Source organism: Schistocerca gregaria, chromosome 1, assembly GCF_023897955.1.
Source record: "Schistocerca gregaria isolate iqSchGreg1 chromosome 1, iqSchGreg1.2, whole genome shotgun sequence".
Classification (NCBI taxonomy): domain Eukaryota; kingdom Metazoa; phylum Arthropoda; class Insecta; order Orthoptera; family Acrididae; genus Schistocerca; species Schistocerca gregaria.
Window position 1 is genome coordinate 776,428,671 of NC_064920.1, and position 18,227 is coordinate 776,446,897.

The window sequence follows — 18,227 nt, forward strand, 5'->3', positions numbered from 1 at the left end:
CGGAATGCAAATTCCTGCTCCGTTATAAACGTCTCGTGGCCAAATGGAATGCAACGTTTCTCTCGCCAGACAGTCGCGTCATGTGAAATTTCTAAATCAGGAAGGAACCAAGTAGCGGGTCGTACAACGGCCTTTGGCAAACTCTCATTAGCTCATAGAACGCCCGCTCTAGCGGAAACGTAGCTTTAATGAGCAGTTTGCCATCACTATATCTCAGTCGAATCGCCATCCCAATTTGGTTTTCCCTTCATCAAACGAGTAACGAACTACTGGCGAGGATAGCATGGCTAGAGATCGGAATATAGTCTGTTTTACACTAATCTCGCCATAAACCAAATACGGGATGTTTGCATGTTCCTCTGTCGGAGAGCAAAAACTCTCGTTCAAGTGACGCCAGCGCTCTTGTTGGTCGATGACGTTCAAAAATGGTTCAAATTGCTCTGAGCACTATGGGACTTAACTTCTGAGATCATCAGGTTCCCTAGAACTTAGAACTACTTAAACCTAACTAACCTAAGGACATCACACACATCCATGCCCGAGGCAGGATTCGAACCTGCGACCATAGCGGTCGCCTAGAACCGCTCGGCCACCCCGGCCGGCGTCGATGATGTGTTAGGTAGAATCTGACAATAACAATTTCAAGTCAGGAATGCATTTATCGGTGCATTATCAGTCACGAATGCGGTATTTTAATGGTTTCTAAATACTAAAGTTTGCTAAAGCCATGCAAAGGAAAAACCAATTTTGTCACTTGACCGAAACATTATTTTGACAGTCTAATTCCCTGGTTCCCAGCTTTTCTTAGACCATTATCCCTGAGTGCAGTCACACATTAGCTAATACTCCCGCCCTCCCCTCCCCTCCCCGTTCCCTGCCGATTGTTACCCCCACCCCCATCCCCTTCTCTGCATTATCATCAACTTTAGTATGTAAACTGTAGAATGAAAGTCGTTTCTTGTAACACTTGCCCTTTTCAGCATTGAGAATACAATTATTATAAAACATACTTTCCATGCATTACTCCTCTCCACTGTGGCACTTGCTTGATTAGCACAATGCAACCCCATTTAAAGTTCAGATGGGCGCACTATACTTACAATTCGCATATCACTTCATTTCTACACTCCTTACTTCTGAACTGGCAGAAACTGGATAACTTCAGGCTGCTAATGCCTTGTGCCTAACGATGATGATCATGATGATGATCATGATGATGATCATGATGATGATCATGATGATGATCATGATGATGATCATGATGATGATGATGATCATGATGATGATGATGATGATGATGATGATGATGATGATGATGATGATGATGATGATGATGATGATGATGATGATGATGATGATGATGCTATCAATTATTTCATTTATCTGTTTCGAAGCGAGTAATGAAGCAATTTCTGCACGACTGCAGGTACTATCTAAAACTTGAAGACATTTTCTTGAGATATTTAGCGTTTTTTACGTATATGTCTCACTTCTGTCATCAGCAGTGTATGGGAAACAGCACAACCTGTTTGTCCAGCGGGTAGACTATGAGAGGAACATGTAACCTACACCGGATTAAGGCCAGTAATTATTAATAACAAATATAATAAATATTTGTCTTACAAAACTGTGATAATAGTAATGATCTTTTGAAAATAATTTAGTTTCCTCGCTTCCCGTGCCCGGGTTCCCGGGTTCGATCCCCGGCGGGGTCAGGGATTCTCTCTGCGTCGTGATGACTGGGTGTTGTGTGATGTCCTTAGGTTAGTTGGGTTTAAGTAGTTCTAGGTTCTAGAGGACTGATGACCATAGATGTTAAGTCCTATAGTGCTCAAAGCCATTTGAACCAATTTAGTTTCGTGACTGAAACAGAATCGAATCGTCAGTTTTTACCCCTTATAAAATTGCGTTTTACCGCTCCGGGTATAATTATCCCTTGGTTGGAAACGACTGGTCTAATTTAACACGCTACTTTCATTTATCACTTTCTTGTCGGAGCTTTTAGTGACACCATATAGCGAAGACGTGCTCGGAAGACTTAAAATTATTGTCGATACTGACGTGTGAGGGAGGAAGCCCCAATCACGATTGGAACAACAGGTGTATTGTAATAAAATGGTTTTCTACTTTTCAAAGACAATTATTAAAATATGCATGTTACAATATATAAATACCATGTTAGATACACTACACATTTTCTGCTGTAAAATTTAGGGATGACGCAGATAATTGCTAAATAACTAAGCTGCCAACACAGAAATATAATTCACTTTCTGTAGTTGGTGTTCCTCAGGGCTCTGAAATTGTTGCAGTGTCTTGAAGTTAAAATTCTGTGCCGAACAGCAAACGGAGTAGTCTATTCCGAACTCTTTTTGTTCCTGAGCCTGTTGTAATTTTCAGGTAGAGGGTGCTGTGTTTGTTTCGTGTTACAAATGGCCCAGTGTATGTAGCTCTACATATTTAAACGGTAACAGGAAAAAAATGTTCGCCGGAAGTATAGCTGTTTCAGCGGTTATCTCCAATAAATATTGCATCGACCTGTCCCTGATTTTCACATCCGTTGCAATTGCGAGGGACAAACTCGTACCGATAAATCAATGGGTTTGCGGCCGGCGCTGCGGTTCCAGCAATTTGCATATCTGTGCAGATTAATTAGAGGCGTACGGCAGGGGGGCCGGAAGGGCACGGCTGAAGGAACACGGGCCGTCAGTAGCCGGCGGACCAGCTGTCCATCTGTACGGCCAGCGTGTACCTCCACGGCAGTCAAAAGCTCTGTGAAAGCTGCGTTGTGTGCAGCAGAGAGGTGGTATTTTCTTCAAAAATAAGGGAAGGGGGGGGGGGGTATGCGTTTTTAACTTACACAGATTTCGGAAACTCTCACAATACATCTGTTGAATTTCTCTTACGAAAATGTAAGCGTGAAATTCAAAGGCCTGCCTAGTAACTGGTATCACAGCCCTCGAAGCCTAGTGCATTTGAACAAAGATTCGCTAAAGGGTGTTACGAAGTTAAACACAAGTTCCAGACGTTTTCTTAGTACGGCTCTGGTTGGTTACAAAAGTAGTAGGGTATACTGAGTAAAATCATTTTTATGTTTTGGCCACATTATTATAAAACAATAGCGACGCGGTCAAAAATGGAAAATGAATTATTCAAATTGACACTGCCCGTGGAAGACTACGGACTTGGAATGGATTTCCATTCAGATGCAGCGAAAGTAATTTTATTTATTTATTTGTGTGTTTCGGGCGGCAGAGTTAAATGTTGATTATGAGCACCCACCTGTGAATTTCATTTGGCAGCCTACGCTAGTACTCAAACATTCATCTTACTTTTGTTGAAGTTTAATATACAACCTGTGCACTGTCAGACAAACAGGGTTTAATCGAAGCTCGCAAGCATTCTTTTTCGTCTTCCTGAAGCCCCGTAAAAATGTGGGCAAGTATTATATTACGAAAAGGATAGTAGGAGACAACAGGATTAAATCATGGTGAGACTGACGCTGAAATAAGGTATTAGATTGTAAGACATACCGCGGAACAAATAAGGACTCATCCTATTCTTCGTCATACTAAGCTGTAATCCGAGCTGGGATACTAACATGCTGAAGAATCGTATGTGATGACCAGTAACAGCAGGTAGCTCACTTCAGAAGGAATGGGCATCTCTGAAAAGGGCAGCTACAGAAGTTGGACAAGGAAATATAGCTACAAGAAAGGCAACTTCGAAGGAACTTTGAGTAATACACGTTCTTGAAAGATCGGCGAAAAAATATGTGGGAATGATGAGGTAAAGACGAACGAAACAAGGACGACATAAAAAGTAAAGTAGTGCAAGCAAAGAGCATTTCTCGACAAACGAAGTCTACCAGTACATCGACTTTAATTGGTGGAAGAAATTTCTACGACTGTTCGGATTGGAGTCATAGATCTTCGGAAAACTGGAAAAGAACAAAGTTGAGGCGTTAGCAGGTATGACTACAAGGATTCTTACAGTTAAGTGAACGAACAGAAAATGAGGTGATTCTCCGCAGAATCGGCGAATGGATGGATTTCTGTAAAAATCTGGTAGAAGGAAGATGATGGTAGGAAACGTGTTAATAATCGGAAGAGTAAGATCCGTGGTAATAGAGAGCCGTAGAGGCAAAAATTTTAGGTATGTCCCAACAAATGGTTGATGGAACAACTTCATGAAACCTTCAAAACTTAGTGTAATAACATTTATTTACTGAGAACTGTATTCGGTCGAGCGTACGTAAGTCTCTGACACTGCATAAAGTGTAACGAAGGTCCCTCTGGGTAAAACTTGGTTTATGGTACGACTTGGGCGAGATAGGACGGTAAAGACTACTGTGGACTATCGACTTATGCCCTTAGTTAAGACGCTCTTGTATGTGATATATGCTGTAATCGAAAACGTTATTGACGCCAATGGACGGTTTTTGAACTTTATGTAATATTAGTCCGTGACTTGGAATGGTCGCTTGAACGAAAGTTAGTGTAGGTGAATAAATGGTGTTATAACAGTTTTTGTCGTTCCATGAAGCCGTTGCTTGAATGCAGTGAAGCTGTGCAGCACTGGCTACAAAATATATTGTAAATAGTTAATGATATTCGAAGAAAAAAGCTATTCTGAAGCGAAAAGATCAAACAGAACGAACGGGAAACAGTGGCGGGCAGCATCAAACTAGTTAGAAGTCTGATGAGTCGGTGTCCCACGGACTGCACCAAAGGAACGTCCACTAATCACGAGAGGGGTTTCGTTTAAAATTTGAATCCCCCTGACCGCTTGACGAATTTGGTGGGACCCCCTCCCCTCCTCACATGATGTTTTACTCTGTAGAAGGGTAACAACACGTAAACATTTTCTTTTAAGCACTGCTGAAAATGGTTTTACTAAACCACGTTTATTTCAAGACGAGATTAAAAAACTGTTTTAAAGGTGCTAATATCATTGTATTCGCACGGACAGACAGACGGAGACAGATGGACAGAAAGGTTCGACGAAAATAGAGCTAACCGCTTTGACGGATCCTGAGAAAATTGTCCTTTTATTCATATATTATATGCATTAAATGTCTTGAACCTTTTTCTTACTTCGCAGATGAAAGACAAATTATAGCTTCCTTTGAACTGTGAGATTACTTAGGTTTTCAGGCTCTTGAAGTATATACTCACGAACGAAATTCTTTTCGCTGAACTTCAGCTTAGCTTCCTTCCACAAACGTTTAACTTCTTGCTCGCGTGTGTGTTTAGACTCTTGTCGGCATGTCGACTAACATACCCACTGTGGAAGTTCTGATACCAATGCATATGCATGTTGAATGCAATAACGTCCTCTTTATATGCGTTGCAGAATCTCCCTTGGCGTTAAACTTAGTTTCTAGTACGACTTGGGTGAGATAGTACGGTAAACACTGTTGTGGATTATCGACTAATGCAATTCATTAAGACGCTCGTGTATGTGATATATACTATAACTGAAAACGTTATTGACGCCAAGGGACGTTGTTTCAACTTTGTTTCACGGTTGGGAACTCCCAGACTGAAAGCTGACACTTGGGCGGAACTTGCTTCAAATCGGGAAATACCAGGCACGCACACTTGTAAAGCTATCAGTTCACAGAAGTCATAAAGATTGGTGGTGCACTTCATACTATCCTTCAAAATGTCTGTGTGTAAAAGGCGATGTCCCGACTGACTGACTATCTGGTTCATCATTGCCCAGTTCAAACCACAAGAATAGAAACCTGAAGTTTATAGAGGTTGTTCGTCTTGTACTGGAGACGTCTTTTAAGATGGAATGTTTCGAAATTGCACCCCTAAGAGGGTGAAATAGGGGATGAAAGGTTTTTTGAAAACATGTCACTACTAAGGCAGTTTTGAAGCTAAAACTGCGAAAATTTGTATTTGATTTCTCAGCATTTTTGGAAATTCACCCACTAAAGAGGTAAAATAAGGGATGAATATTTTTAAGGCTATTTTCTTATATTAAAAAGTTTCTAAATACAAATATATGAAAAATAGTATTTCAATTCTCGGTTAGATATAAAGAAATATGTGTTGGGGGGATGAAGAATCTATGGAAATACCATCACAAGAACGCAAAAGGTATGAACCTCGGACTCCAGCTACCAGAACATCTTTCTAGTAAGAATTGCAGTCGGGAAAAGCCATGCTTCTATGCATTGAAAGTTTAGGTGTTGCAGTTTGTGAACATAAAAATTCTGTTAAAAAAAGTGCAGACCGTTTAGTCAACGCGGCGTTGCGTGCCACAGGGGAGTGTTATGGGACAATTGCTTTTCACAATATATACAAATCACCTAGTAGATAGTGTCGGAAGTTCCATGCGGCTTTTTGCGGATGATGCTGTAGTATACAGAGAAGTTGAAGCATTAGAAAATTGCAGCGAAATGCAGCAAGATCTGCAGCGTATAGGCACTTAGTGCAGGGAGTGGCAAGTGAGCCTCAACATAGGCAAATGTAATCTATTGCGAATACATAGAAAGAAGGATCCTTTATTGTATGATTATATGATAGCGGAACAGACACTGGTAGCAGTTACTTCTGTAAAATATCTGGGGTCAAGCGTTCGGAACGATTTGAAGTGGAATGACCATATAAAATTAATTGTCGGTAAGGCGGGTGCCAGGTTGAGATTCATTGGGAAAGCCCTTAGAAAAGGTAATCCATCAACAAAGGAGGTGGCTTACAAAACACTCGTTCGACCTAACTTGAGTATTGCTTATCAGTGTGGGATCCGTACCAGGTCGGGTTGACGGAGGAGATAGAGAAGATCCAAAGAAGAGCGGCGCGTTTCGTCACAGGGTTATTTGATAAGCGTGATAGCGTTACGGAGATGTTTCGCAAAATCAGGTGGCAGACTCTGCAAGAGAGACCCTCTGCATCGTGGTATAGCTTGCTGTCCAGGTTTCGAGAAGTGCCTTTCTGCATGAGGTATCGAATATATTGTTTCCCCCTACTTACACCTCCCGAGGAGGTCACGAATGTAAAATTAGAGAGATTCGAGCACGCGCGGAGGCTTTCCGGCAGTCTTGCTTCCCGCAAACCATACGCGACTGTAACAGGAAAGGGAGGTAATGACAGTGGCACGTAAAGTGCCCTCCGCCACACACCGTTGGGTGGCTTGCGGAGTGTAAATGTAGATGTAGAGCGAAGCAGCCGGCGCTAAGCTAAAGATGTATATTCTCGAATTACAAAGATGACGTGAGATTTTCATTGCCCTCTCACTTTAAATGAGATTTGGTGAGATTTTTGCCAGACTTCCACTCCCCCCCCCCCTCCTCCTCCTCCTCCTCCTCCTCCTCCTCCTCCTCCTCCTCCCCCTCCCATCCCACCCCTCCCCCCTTCTTGAACCCACCTAATAACAGACGTCTCCCAAGCCAGATGGCATGTATTGGGGGTGTTAGACAGCTCGATAGGGTGGAAGCGTACGACACGAGAGCGGAGTATAACGGAACAGAAGGCGGTGAGCGAGCCTGGCGATCGGCGCGGCGTGCTTAGCCAGTAAACACGCGGCTGGCTATCTGGCGATAGCGGCAACCGCGGCCAGCCGCCAGCTGTGACCGCGAGTGCGAGCTCACTGCTCACTTCTCGCTTCGCCTTGCGTCAGTCGTAGCGCAGCCGCGACCTCGCCCGCCACGCCACGCAGCGCAGCTCCGTCCGTCTGTCTGTCTCTCCTCCACAGCCAGGTAAGCATCACGTGGCAGAGTACCGCTCGCCTGGACCAAAGCTGTGGCGGCTCGCTCTAGACTACCTCACCGTCGTTATCTGGACTTGCGACTGACACGTGGACAAACGGAAGTATGCGACCTTATAAATGTGTGTGTGTGTGTGTGTAATTCTTTAGTACGTCAAGATCACGTAGTAACTACGATGTCCACATTACGCTTTTCGGCAACTGATTTGCCATTTTCAGAAATGGCTAATCCAGTAACAGCTTCATGCTACATAACAATTTCATTTTGCAATCTGAACATCCTGAAGTCGTATGAAATACAATGGACCATACATTATCGCGTCACGTGTTTAAAGGGTAAATAATAAATTATGTGGACTTGCAACGCACGAAATGGACGCTGTTCGCTAGTAATTAATGCATACGAATGGGAACACTCACGTTTGAATATGCGCTTATTGGCAGATACACGCTTGAGTATATTCGGTCATTCTCAGGATTCCTCTGCCTGTCTTTTAAACCAAAGGACATTGCTTACAGTAAGTCGATGTCAACGTTGACTATACGTCATGATATAAGTTGACGTATTTTCAGCGTTTGGAAGCTGCAACTGGTTTTTCTTCACATTTTGTGTTAATCTCCGAATCCACTACATAGTCCTTTTTTTCTGACATTGAATGATAATATTCCACCATAACCGTTGGATTAAAATATCATAAAATTTATCAGTGCTCAATTGAAATTTTTAATGGGTTAAACTGACTAGTCACTGTCAGTAGTCAATTAACACTATTTAGCCGATGTCTACGTCCAACATTTCCATGAGGCTACTACCGTTGATAATGAACTGTCATTGGTAATCGGTGTGCCCATTAAATTATTTATAAGAGTGGTGACTTAAAATAAGCTGGGTAGCTAAAATTTATCTTTGATGCTCTCTGTCAGTAATATGACAAATTTGAAAACAAAAAAGGTTCAAATGGTTCTGAGCACTATGGGACTTAACTGCTGAGGTCATCAGTCCCCTAGAACTTAGAACTACTTAAACCTAACTAACCTAAGGGCATCACACACATCCATGCCCGAGGCAGGATTCGAACCTGCGACCTGCGCGGTTCCGGACTGTAGCGCCTAGAACCGCTCGGCCAACTTGGCCGGCACAAATTTGAAAGACCCACATGTTTTCACTCTGCCTCAGAGGCCTGTGTTGTCATTCAGTTATTTCTCCATTGCATTAGTATCATGGAACTCTATATCAGATTAAAACTTTGTAACGGACAAGGAGTCTGATCTGGAACCTTCGTATATCGCAAGAATTCTACCGACTTCTTTCCTTTATTTTTTTCGATCGATCTGTTTCTTCATTGGTCGTTCGTCAGCGATTCTATGCGGATGTCGCACGACGTCTTTGTCAGTCGATGAGCTCAGGTTTTGTTTTACTACAGTGTGGCTAGTCCCCAGACCGAACACGCTGAGCTACAGTGCCGACAAAGGGCGAGTTACCCTGGCACCACCCACAGATTCACTCCCGCCAGCGCAGGTCTTTGTGGCCGAGCGGTTCTAGGCGCTTTAGTCCGGAACCGCGCTGCTGCTGCTTTCGCAGGTTCGAATCCTGCCTCTGGCATGGATCTGTGTGATGTCCTTAGGTTGGTTAGGTTTAAGAAGTTCTAAGTTTTAGCGGACTGATGACCTCAGATGTTAAGTCCCATAGTGCTTAGAGCCATTTGAAGCATTTGAATTTCCGCCAGTACCCGCGAGAGCGGTGGAGTATTTGTTTGAGAAATGCAAAGGCACCAGCATCTATATCCGGTCCGGCAAACAGTCTCAATCTGTCACGAAGTTTCAGTTCACCGCACACTCCGCTGCAGAGTGAAAATTCATTCTGGACGCATGAGGATCGTTTCACTTTAGTCATGTATCAGCGATCCACCATAACACATAACAAGGTTAACTTTTGTAACATATGCTTACGACAAATCACTGTGGAAAGTGAACATGAAATAATTTTCTTTAATAAAAAGCAGAAGAGGAGAACCAACTTCTCTGTGCAAGCATGAGCTCCTAGTTGCTGGTATTTCTGTATTAACAGGACTAGGAACCCCCCCCCCCCCCCTGCTCTCACATACCCCGATACTGATGGAAATTCATATTCCACGATTCTATCCTTGTTTTCGAGCAATTGTCCAGGATACGACACACGAGTATGTTCTACGTTGCGACGGTACACTTCCCCAGTATTTCTGTGCTGTCCTGTCTTCTAGATACGTTCCCTCAAGCTGTGTTCGCCTCTTAAGACGGTCACTTGCTACTGCCGACCCAACACAGTACAAGAAAATAACTAAAGGTCGGCAAAGCCGCCGTTGCAGTGATGTAGCAAACGTGTGCGAGAACTGGAAAAACCTGTTTGGAGCAGACAGAGAAGTCTAGCGAGCTGTGAAATGTGTTGACGACTTTCACTGAGTGAGGGACTGCAACATACACTTGCTGCTACTGCCTGATCTCTAGAGAAGGCCACGCTTTCGACGTTCCATTTGATCAAATTTCAGAATGTTTTGTGGTTTTAGATAATTTTCTTACAGTCGTGTTAATTTTCAGTTGGGTCCATGAATCCATGAATGCTCGAATACTCCACCTGTGCTAATTTGTTAAATTTACGCTTACGGGACTCAGTTTATACATTACGTATTTCCCTGTAGTACGTGAAAAACGTCAGAGATACTTGTAATGGCAAATTAGTTTAATTTGCGATACAAGGTTGTGCTGGAGATCTGGCACAGTTATACAAACCACTTAGCACGCCCTTATTACTGCTTAAAGTCGCTTAACAGCATGAATCGCTTGTTACGAAATCTTTATCGAAGCGTTTCGGATATGGCTCATCAGTAGAACATCGCAAACAAACTTTGTATGAAGTATAGTGTCAAGTTTCTGATATTCTGCTGATAGGCCATTCCCGATAAGCGTCAGTGAAGTTATTGGCAGCGATTTCTTGCTGTTTAACGATCTGAAACAGATTAAAATTGTAATACCGTTCCAAATTTGATAGAAATAAGAGTGAAGTGGCGGTGTATCAGCAGCACACTTAGTCCTTTCCTAGATCTTGAGGCACTTTCTGCAGAGCAACCGTCAAGGTACAGCGATAAATTGCTGCAGTGAATCATAGATTTGCTGGTGTACGTCAATTATCATCATCGTTACTGGTTGATAACTTGATAAGCTTTGAAACTCTTGCTGTAATCTCGGCAGCTGTTTATCTGCTATTCAGTCTACCGTAAATGACTGTTCCACATGTGAACAGAAAAAGTTGGAACTGACAAGACGTCGTTTCCTAAATTTGCGCAGGTTTTTGGACAACGGCTTTGCTGTTAAAGGCGTCATTTCATGGCTTTCACCTTATACGATTCTACACGTATCAAGCGTTAGAGATATGAATTTAAAAAGTTTCTCATTTCTTTTGAACGCGATATTTCATAGTTTACGCTCCATACATCGTAAAATCAATTGTACTGGAACTTCCTGTAAGCCTTAACTGGAGAAACTTTAGTCATCTGTTGTTAAATGTTTTCTTTCGTGTTGCCTAGTGTAACCTCAGTGTGATAGTCTGATTTTGCAGAAGTTTCCGATGGCCAGAATAAGCATGGCAAAGTTATCTTAACAAAACAACTTGATCCAGAACAAACTCGTAATGAGCTTTTTGGTTGACCACAGCTTTTTCTCGTTGCGGCAGGGGCCATTGCGTGTAATTCTATTTTATTAATGATCTTCACAGCAACTAATGACACTACTGAAACTTGACATCTGACCACGCCTTAGGTTTTAGACAGAGAGTTCGGAACAAACGTTTGGACCATTTTCGTCAGAAGTCAAAGGTTCCATAGCGAAAAATGCCACTTAATTTTCATTCTCGAATGACTGTATTTATGACTGTAACACATTGTCACATCTTCCAGTGCAGGGAGTGTTCTTGTAAAAATCTTTAACTTTATTGACGTTCGTGAATTAGTTCTAAAGATACAGGGCATTGTTTAATAAAACGCATTAAAGTTCGTTAAGCGTAAGAGTCTTCGTCAGGTGCAGTACTGTTACGTGTTTAGCGGAACAATGTTCGCAGCGGTTGCGATGGATACTAACTAGCCAACGAGAGAGAGAAACTAGACTGTGTTTCGTAGTAGTACACGTCAAATCCTTATGTCAATATAATGACTGAATGGGCAGTGAATTAGAAAGCAAAAAGAGTTCTAATTACGAAAGTTAACAACATAGAAAGAAATTAATGGCAGTGATGTTGCTGAAATGACAACGCAAGGTAATGTGAGATGTACATAGCTTGTGATTATTCTCGACTAGGTAACGTCAGCTGTTCAGTAAATGTAGCCGCGCTTCTGGTCATATCACCAAGTTGATTGGGTTCGTCGCCCCACGATACAGAGAAGATTAGCATGGCCGCTGCACGAGGATGACACGCAAAATCGTGAAGCGTTCCACATTTGCACCCGGCACGGTAGCTCAGCGTGTTCGGTCAGAGGGCTGCTCGCCCTCTGTAATAATAAAAAAAAAAAAACTGAGTAAAGGCATCAACAGTAAACTTGAGCGGATGTTTTGTGACGTCCGCCCAAACCAAACGCAACGAACAATACCGAACAAAATGAAAAAAGATGGAAACAGCGTCTGCCATGTGAGCAGGAGATCCCGGGTTCCAGTCCCGGTCAGGGCACACATTTTCAGCGTTCCCCATTGATGTATATCAACGCCTGCCGGCAGCGTAGTGTCTTGATTTATCATTTCAGTGAACGTATGCTAAATAAAAATAAAACGTGAAGCAAATTACACCAAATTACTGTGAACCGCAATTCTGTTGGCAAAGATTCAGTTGAAACTGCTGACTTTATGAAAATTGAACTGCAAAGAAATTTATGCACATATTGTCACGTGGTTGACAGAACTTTCAGCACCCTCATATAATAAGCCATGTTATGATACGTCAACATTTTAAAGTAAAAGCCTAAGCCAAAAAATGATTAAAAATACTATTGTACACCTATTTCTTCCTTTTCTAATAATCGGTAAGGATAACCTAAAAGAAGGGTCGAAACTGGTTCTCCAACAAAATAATTGACATATAGTCGAGTCCGTATAACAAGTTCGCTGGGCACAGCTGCATCGTGCACCTACCTCAACGTCACGTAACGCCATTTTGTGAAAGTCTGTATGGCAGCGCCTTAATTTTGGCGGAGCTCTACAGACAATTGTTTTCGCCCGCAGTCGTTTTCGCTTCGCAGTTAAACTGCCAACAACGCTGCTAGCTGTGAGAGATCATCTTGTTCTAACATTGCGCTACAAACATGTGTTCTGAAACTTCATTACATACCTCGAATAACACGTGAAGAACATGGAATGGTCTCAGTTTCAGTGCTCGGAATGACCACTTTCCCCACCTACCATTGGCTGCGTGAAACTGGCGCGTTGCCAAGCTATATATGCCTTAGAGGAAAATCGCCCTGGCTGGCTCACCCCGCGTTCTAGACTAGCCTTCTTTCAGATTTAACAGGGGAAGAGTGTATAGGAGCGCTGTATTGTAGTAGGGCTACAATAGACGTTAAACAGCGCACATAAAATTACGACCGAGGCGGAGCTTTTGGCCTCTCATTAGCGGCCAGAAAGCGAGCAGCGCAACGAGGATCAGGTGAGAGGGCTATCGTGTGCCGCTGCTGGCGTGTTAATCGTTTACCGATACTCCGGATCGTTAGCATTGTTTACCGCTGCTCCGGCGGTTAGCCTCTCTGGAATTTTATACGGGCGCCGAGCTATAATAAATCATCACGGCTGCTGCAGCTTTTCGCGTCGGACGCCAAAGAGGCTGCGCGCTCAGCTTACCTATAGGCTGCGGGAGAGGAAGTTAGCGACAGTCTCGGATATCTCGAGTAGCGAAACCACTCCAAGTTGTGCAAGAAGGACCACTGCTCGCTGCGTTGCAGACGTATTTAAAACCAGAATGTACATATGCGGCATTTTTACGGGACAAGACAAGATTAAGTAACGTTATAATACGGATCACTGTGGAACTGAAAGCTCATATGAACTCATTCGCTCTCAACTGTTTCCGAGATACAATTGTCTGAAAATGTCTTACAGGCTCATCTAGCGAGCACGAATGCGTCATATTTCTCAGAAAACTCTAGCGGCAAACGAAAGTTCCGAGAGCGTGTACGTTCCTAGAAGAATCAACCAACATGTTGCTTGCTCCTATTCATATCTCGCGAAAAGACCGTGGAGGTAAATTTAGAGAGATTGGAGCTCGCACAGAGATTTACCAGCTATCTTTCTTCCCGCGAACGAATCGTAAATGGAACAGGAAAAGTGATGGTGGAACACACATCTTCCGCCACATATTGAAACGTAACTTTGCGGAGAAAGCTGACAGCGAGTCGTTTTCCAAAATCTCTGTCTGCCGCATTCGTCGATTTTCATTTAGGAGATTTTCGTTTCTCAAAGGACGTATTAATGTGAGAGCACAAAACGTGTTGCATAATTATGTAGCAGTTTGACGTCGGAGACATATGCCAATAATTACGCGTGTCTGTGCGACGGCCTTCCTTGAAGACAGGAATGCCCTCCGTGTTTTCCCAACCGCTAGGTACCCTTCGTTTCTCAGTGATCGATCATAAACCACTGCTAAAAGGGGAGCGAGTTCTTTCGCTTAATCTCTATAGACCATCACAGGTACATCATCCGGTCTAGTTGCCTTTAGAATGTTGAGCAGTTTTCTTGAGATTCTATTCTGCGATCGCTTGGCTCAACGTCTGCTGTTTCAGCATTCGTACGATAGTTGAAAGGAGGAACCGTTTACGATCTTCAGCGGTGAAACAATTTTGGAATACAGAGTTTAGTGTATTAGTCTTCCCTCTGCTGTTTCTGTACCATTATATTGACTGAGCGATCGAATAGATGATTTCTATCTACTAATTGTCTTTACGCGAACAAAAATTGCTTAGGATTTTTAGTGAGATCGTTTGCCAAAATCCACTTTTAAATACACCGAATGCTGCTCGCATCACTCTGCTCGTGCTACTTTTGCTTCATTCAGCTTCTGTTAGTCTACAAGGCTTTGATTTTGTTTAAAACAAAAATGAAGATCTTTGCTTTCGCAGCAACTTTTTAACACGGCTATTGGACTGCGGTGGATCTTTTACGTCCGTCGCAACCTTTCCAGGCACATACTTGTCGAAGGTATGTTATACAACGCTCTCCGTTTTGCCCGTTTCTGCTCCACATCTTCGTTCTCTGAGCTGAATAAAAAATCAGCTTTTGCTGACATTTTCTTTGAAGCTAGCATCACAGTTGCGGAATCGCCACTAGTATGTTCCATATGCTGGACAAGATATGATTACTTAAATACTGTGCTATTTGTCTTCGGTCACACTTCCTACCAAAAATAATTTCCTATCTTTTTTACTACTCCTTGTATACTTGCATTCATTGATGCGGTGCCGGCCTCATTAACACTGTTTCCCTCCTCTACACTATATGACGGAAATAGGACAAGATTGTCATCATCTGACTGTCTAAAATAAATAACTTCTATTGGTGAGATACGAAAGGTTTGTTCGCTGCAACCAAGCGCAATTTCGGAGTTCCGAATAGCGAATTCAGCAAAACGAAGAGGTGCAGAGAACGATGCTGTAACAACATAAACAGCCAGAATGCAATCTCCCCAACCGAATGGAATTTTTATCTGAATTCATGAATGTTTCATTGTATCGGTCTTTTAAGAATTCTCGGTCTCCTGTTTCGATATTTATTCTCAGACTGCTGCATAGGAATGTAGCGGAACGAAAAATAAGACCTGCGAGAATCACTGGAATGGCAGCGCACTGCTGTGTAACGGCAGCATTAAATGCGGAAATGGATGCTACCACAGAATAGCGCCCGGAACAACGTCAGACACAACTAGATTTCAGCATTCCAGTTGTGCTACAGGTCAGGCCATTGTTAGATGGAACATGGAACGCTATAGCGTGAGAAAATACTAGCAAAGTAACTCTGTGTGAAGAATATTGTCGAGTCAAAGTACAGTGAGGTGACAAGTCAACTGATACATCCGAATATCGTGTCGGACCACCACCTGCCTGGCGTTGTGCAGCAGCTCAACGTGGAATGGACTCAACAAGCCGTTGACAGTGCCCTGCAGGAATACTGAGCCATGCTGCCTCTGTACCCGTCCATAATTGCCGGTGCAGGATTTCGTGCATAAACTGATCTTTGGATTCTGTCCCATAAATATTCGATGAAAATCGTGTGTGGTGATGTGGCCAAACCATTCCCTCGAACTGTCAAGAATGTTCTTCAAACGCCGGCTGGAGTGGCGGAGCGGTTCTAGGCGCTACAGTCGGGAACCGCGCGACCGCTACAGTCGCAGGTTCGAATCCTGCATCGGGCGTGGATGGGTATAATGTCCTTAGGTTAGTTAGCTTTAAGTAGTTCTAAGTTCTTGGGGACTGATGACCTCAGAAGTTAAGTCCCATAGTGCTCTCAGCCATTTGAACCATTTTTTTGTTCTTCAAACCAAACGCTAACAATTGTGGCACATAGACTTTGGCGCATAGTCAACCATATAAATTCCATTGCCGTTTGGTTGCAAACGGTCTCCAAGTAGCCGAACGAAACCATTTCCAGTCAATGATCGGTTCAGTTGGACAAGAGGAACCACTTCATTCCATGTAAACCCAGCACACACCAATATCGAGCCACCACATGTTTACAGTGCCTTGTTGACATCAAGGGTCCGCGCCATACTCGAATGCTACCAGCAGCGCTTACAAACTGAAATCGGGACTCAGCTGACCACACCACGGTTTTTCGGTCGTCTATGGTCCAATTGATATAGTTACGAGCCCAGGAGAGCGCTGCAGACAATGTCGTGCTATTGGCAGAGGCACCCGACTCGGTCATCTACTGCCATAGCCTATTAACGCGAAGCTTGCCCGCACTGTCCTAATGGATACGTTCGTCGTACTTCCCATATTGATTTCTGCAGTTAATTCAAACGGTGTTGCTTGTCTGTTAGCACTGACAACTCTAAGCAAACGCAGCTGCTCTCTGTCGTTAATTTGGGAGGTCCCCCATTGAGTTCTCCGTGGTGAGAGGTACTGCCTGAAATGTGAAATTCCTTAACGATTTCCGAAATGGAATGTCCCAAGCTTCTAGCGCCAACGTTCTCGTTCTCTCTCTCTCTCTCTCTCTCTCTCTCTCTCTCTCTCTCTCTCTCTATACACACACACACACACACACACACACACACACACACTACCAATTTGATAGCGTAATAACACGATTACAAAAAGAGGAGCAAAATATGGATATTCCCTTGTCACCTCAGTCATAAGAGAAGAGCACGCTTCTGCTGTAAGAGTGTTGCTGCCTGGAGTAAGCTGAAATGGCTCTGAGCACTATGGGACTTAACTTCTGATGTCATCAGTCACTTAGAACTACTTAAACCTAACTAACCTAAGGACATCACACACATCCATGCCCGAGGCAGGATTCGAACCTGCGACCGTAGCAGTCGCGCGGTTCCAGACTGTAGCGCCTAGAACCGCACGAACACGCCGGCCGGCGAGTAAGACGAAACTGACTGCTAATGTAAAGGGTGTCGGTTTCCAATACCGCGCCAAAAGCACAACTGATCGACGCGCAGCTTTTCCCTCTTCGACCTCCGCTTCCACGGTTTTGCATCGCGCCCGCAGACGCCCCGATACTAGCAGACTGTAAATCAACGGGGAAAGGCGACGAGGGACGAACAAGACGGAAGACTGGTGCAGTGCACAGCCGACGCGACGCTCCAAAGTCTCATTTCGCGCTGAGGCCAGGACGACGGCTGTCGTGCAATTAAGGGAAATGGGCCGCAATGAATTCTGGGAAGCGGCAGGGGCGAGCGCGTACAGGCGCCGGCGCGAGTCACGTGGTCGCGCGTTGCCGGAACAACCGCCCACACGCAATAAGGCGAGGCCGGCCTGCCAGCCAGCTGCAGACTTGCCGACTCGCATTGATTACGCCGCCTGGCTCCGTGTCCGCCAACCCTAAACAGGCGTGCGGTAAACACCGCTAAGCTGAAGTTTCTTATCGCTCACGGCGTGTATGGCGGCAGCACATCAACTCAACATCGTAGACAAGAAGCTTCAGTTTAACCGACGCCGATGTTTCGGACCTTCTACAGAAAGGCCGTCAACTAGTTTAACAATTTATCGCGTTTACCAGAACAATTGTATCAGTAACAATTGTCACCGAAATGTGGGGTGACCTAGAACCGGCAGAAGTGAAGTAATCGTAACTATAGTGCAGGAGGTCATACTTCGGAGTCCATCAAAATCGACGAGACGTTGCAGTGTGGAAACCGGGGTTTCACAGGGGGCAGTGAACGGAACTGTATCCAAGGACTTTGGCATGCGACCATAACACGTAAAAATCCTTCAAAATCTGACTGCTCTGCAGAAACAGGTAGGATACAACTCTGTGAGATTCTAGCAGAAATA

At 43.8% G+C, this 18,227-nt stretch overlaps 1 protein-coding gene and 1 pseudogene across 5 annotated transcripts in view; both read left to right on the top strand.

Annotated features, from left to right (window-relative positions):
• The window catches only part of LOC126268518 (glutamine synthetase 2 cytoplasmic-like), a 413,531-nt gene that overhangs the window by 283,151 nt on the left and 112,153 nt on the right, over positions 1-18,227 (top strand). The window contains exon 1 of one of the 5 annotated variants that reach the window (XM_049973920.1): positions 7,576-7,711. The exons of the other annotated variants lie outside the window; for them this stretch is intronic. The gene's annotated coding sequence lies outside the window, so the exon portion shown is untranslated. Of the gene's footprint in view, positions 1-7,575; positions 7,712-18,227 lie in introns of those variants that run through there. 5 annotated transcript variants of the gene reach the window in all.
• On the top strand, positions 12,116-12,189 carry LOC126286630 (U6 spliceosomal RNA; annotated as a pseudogene).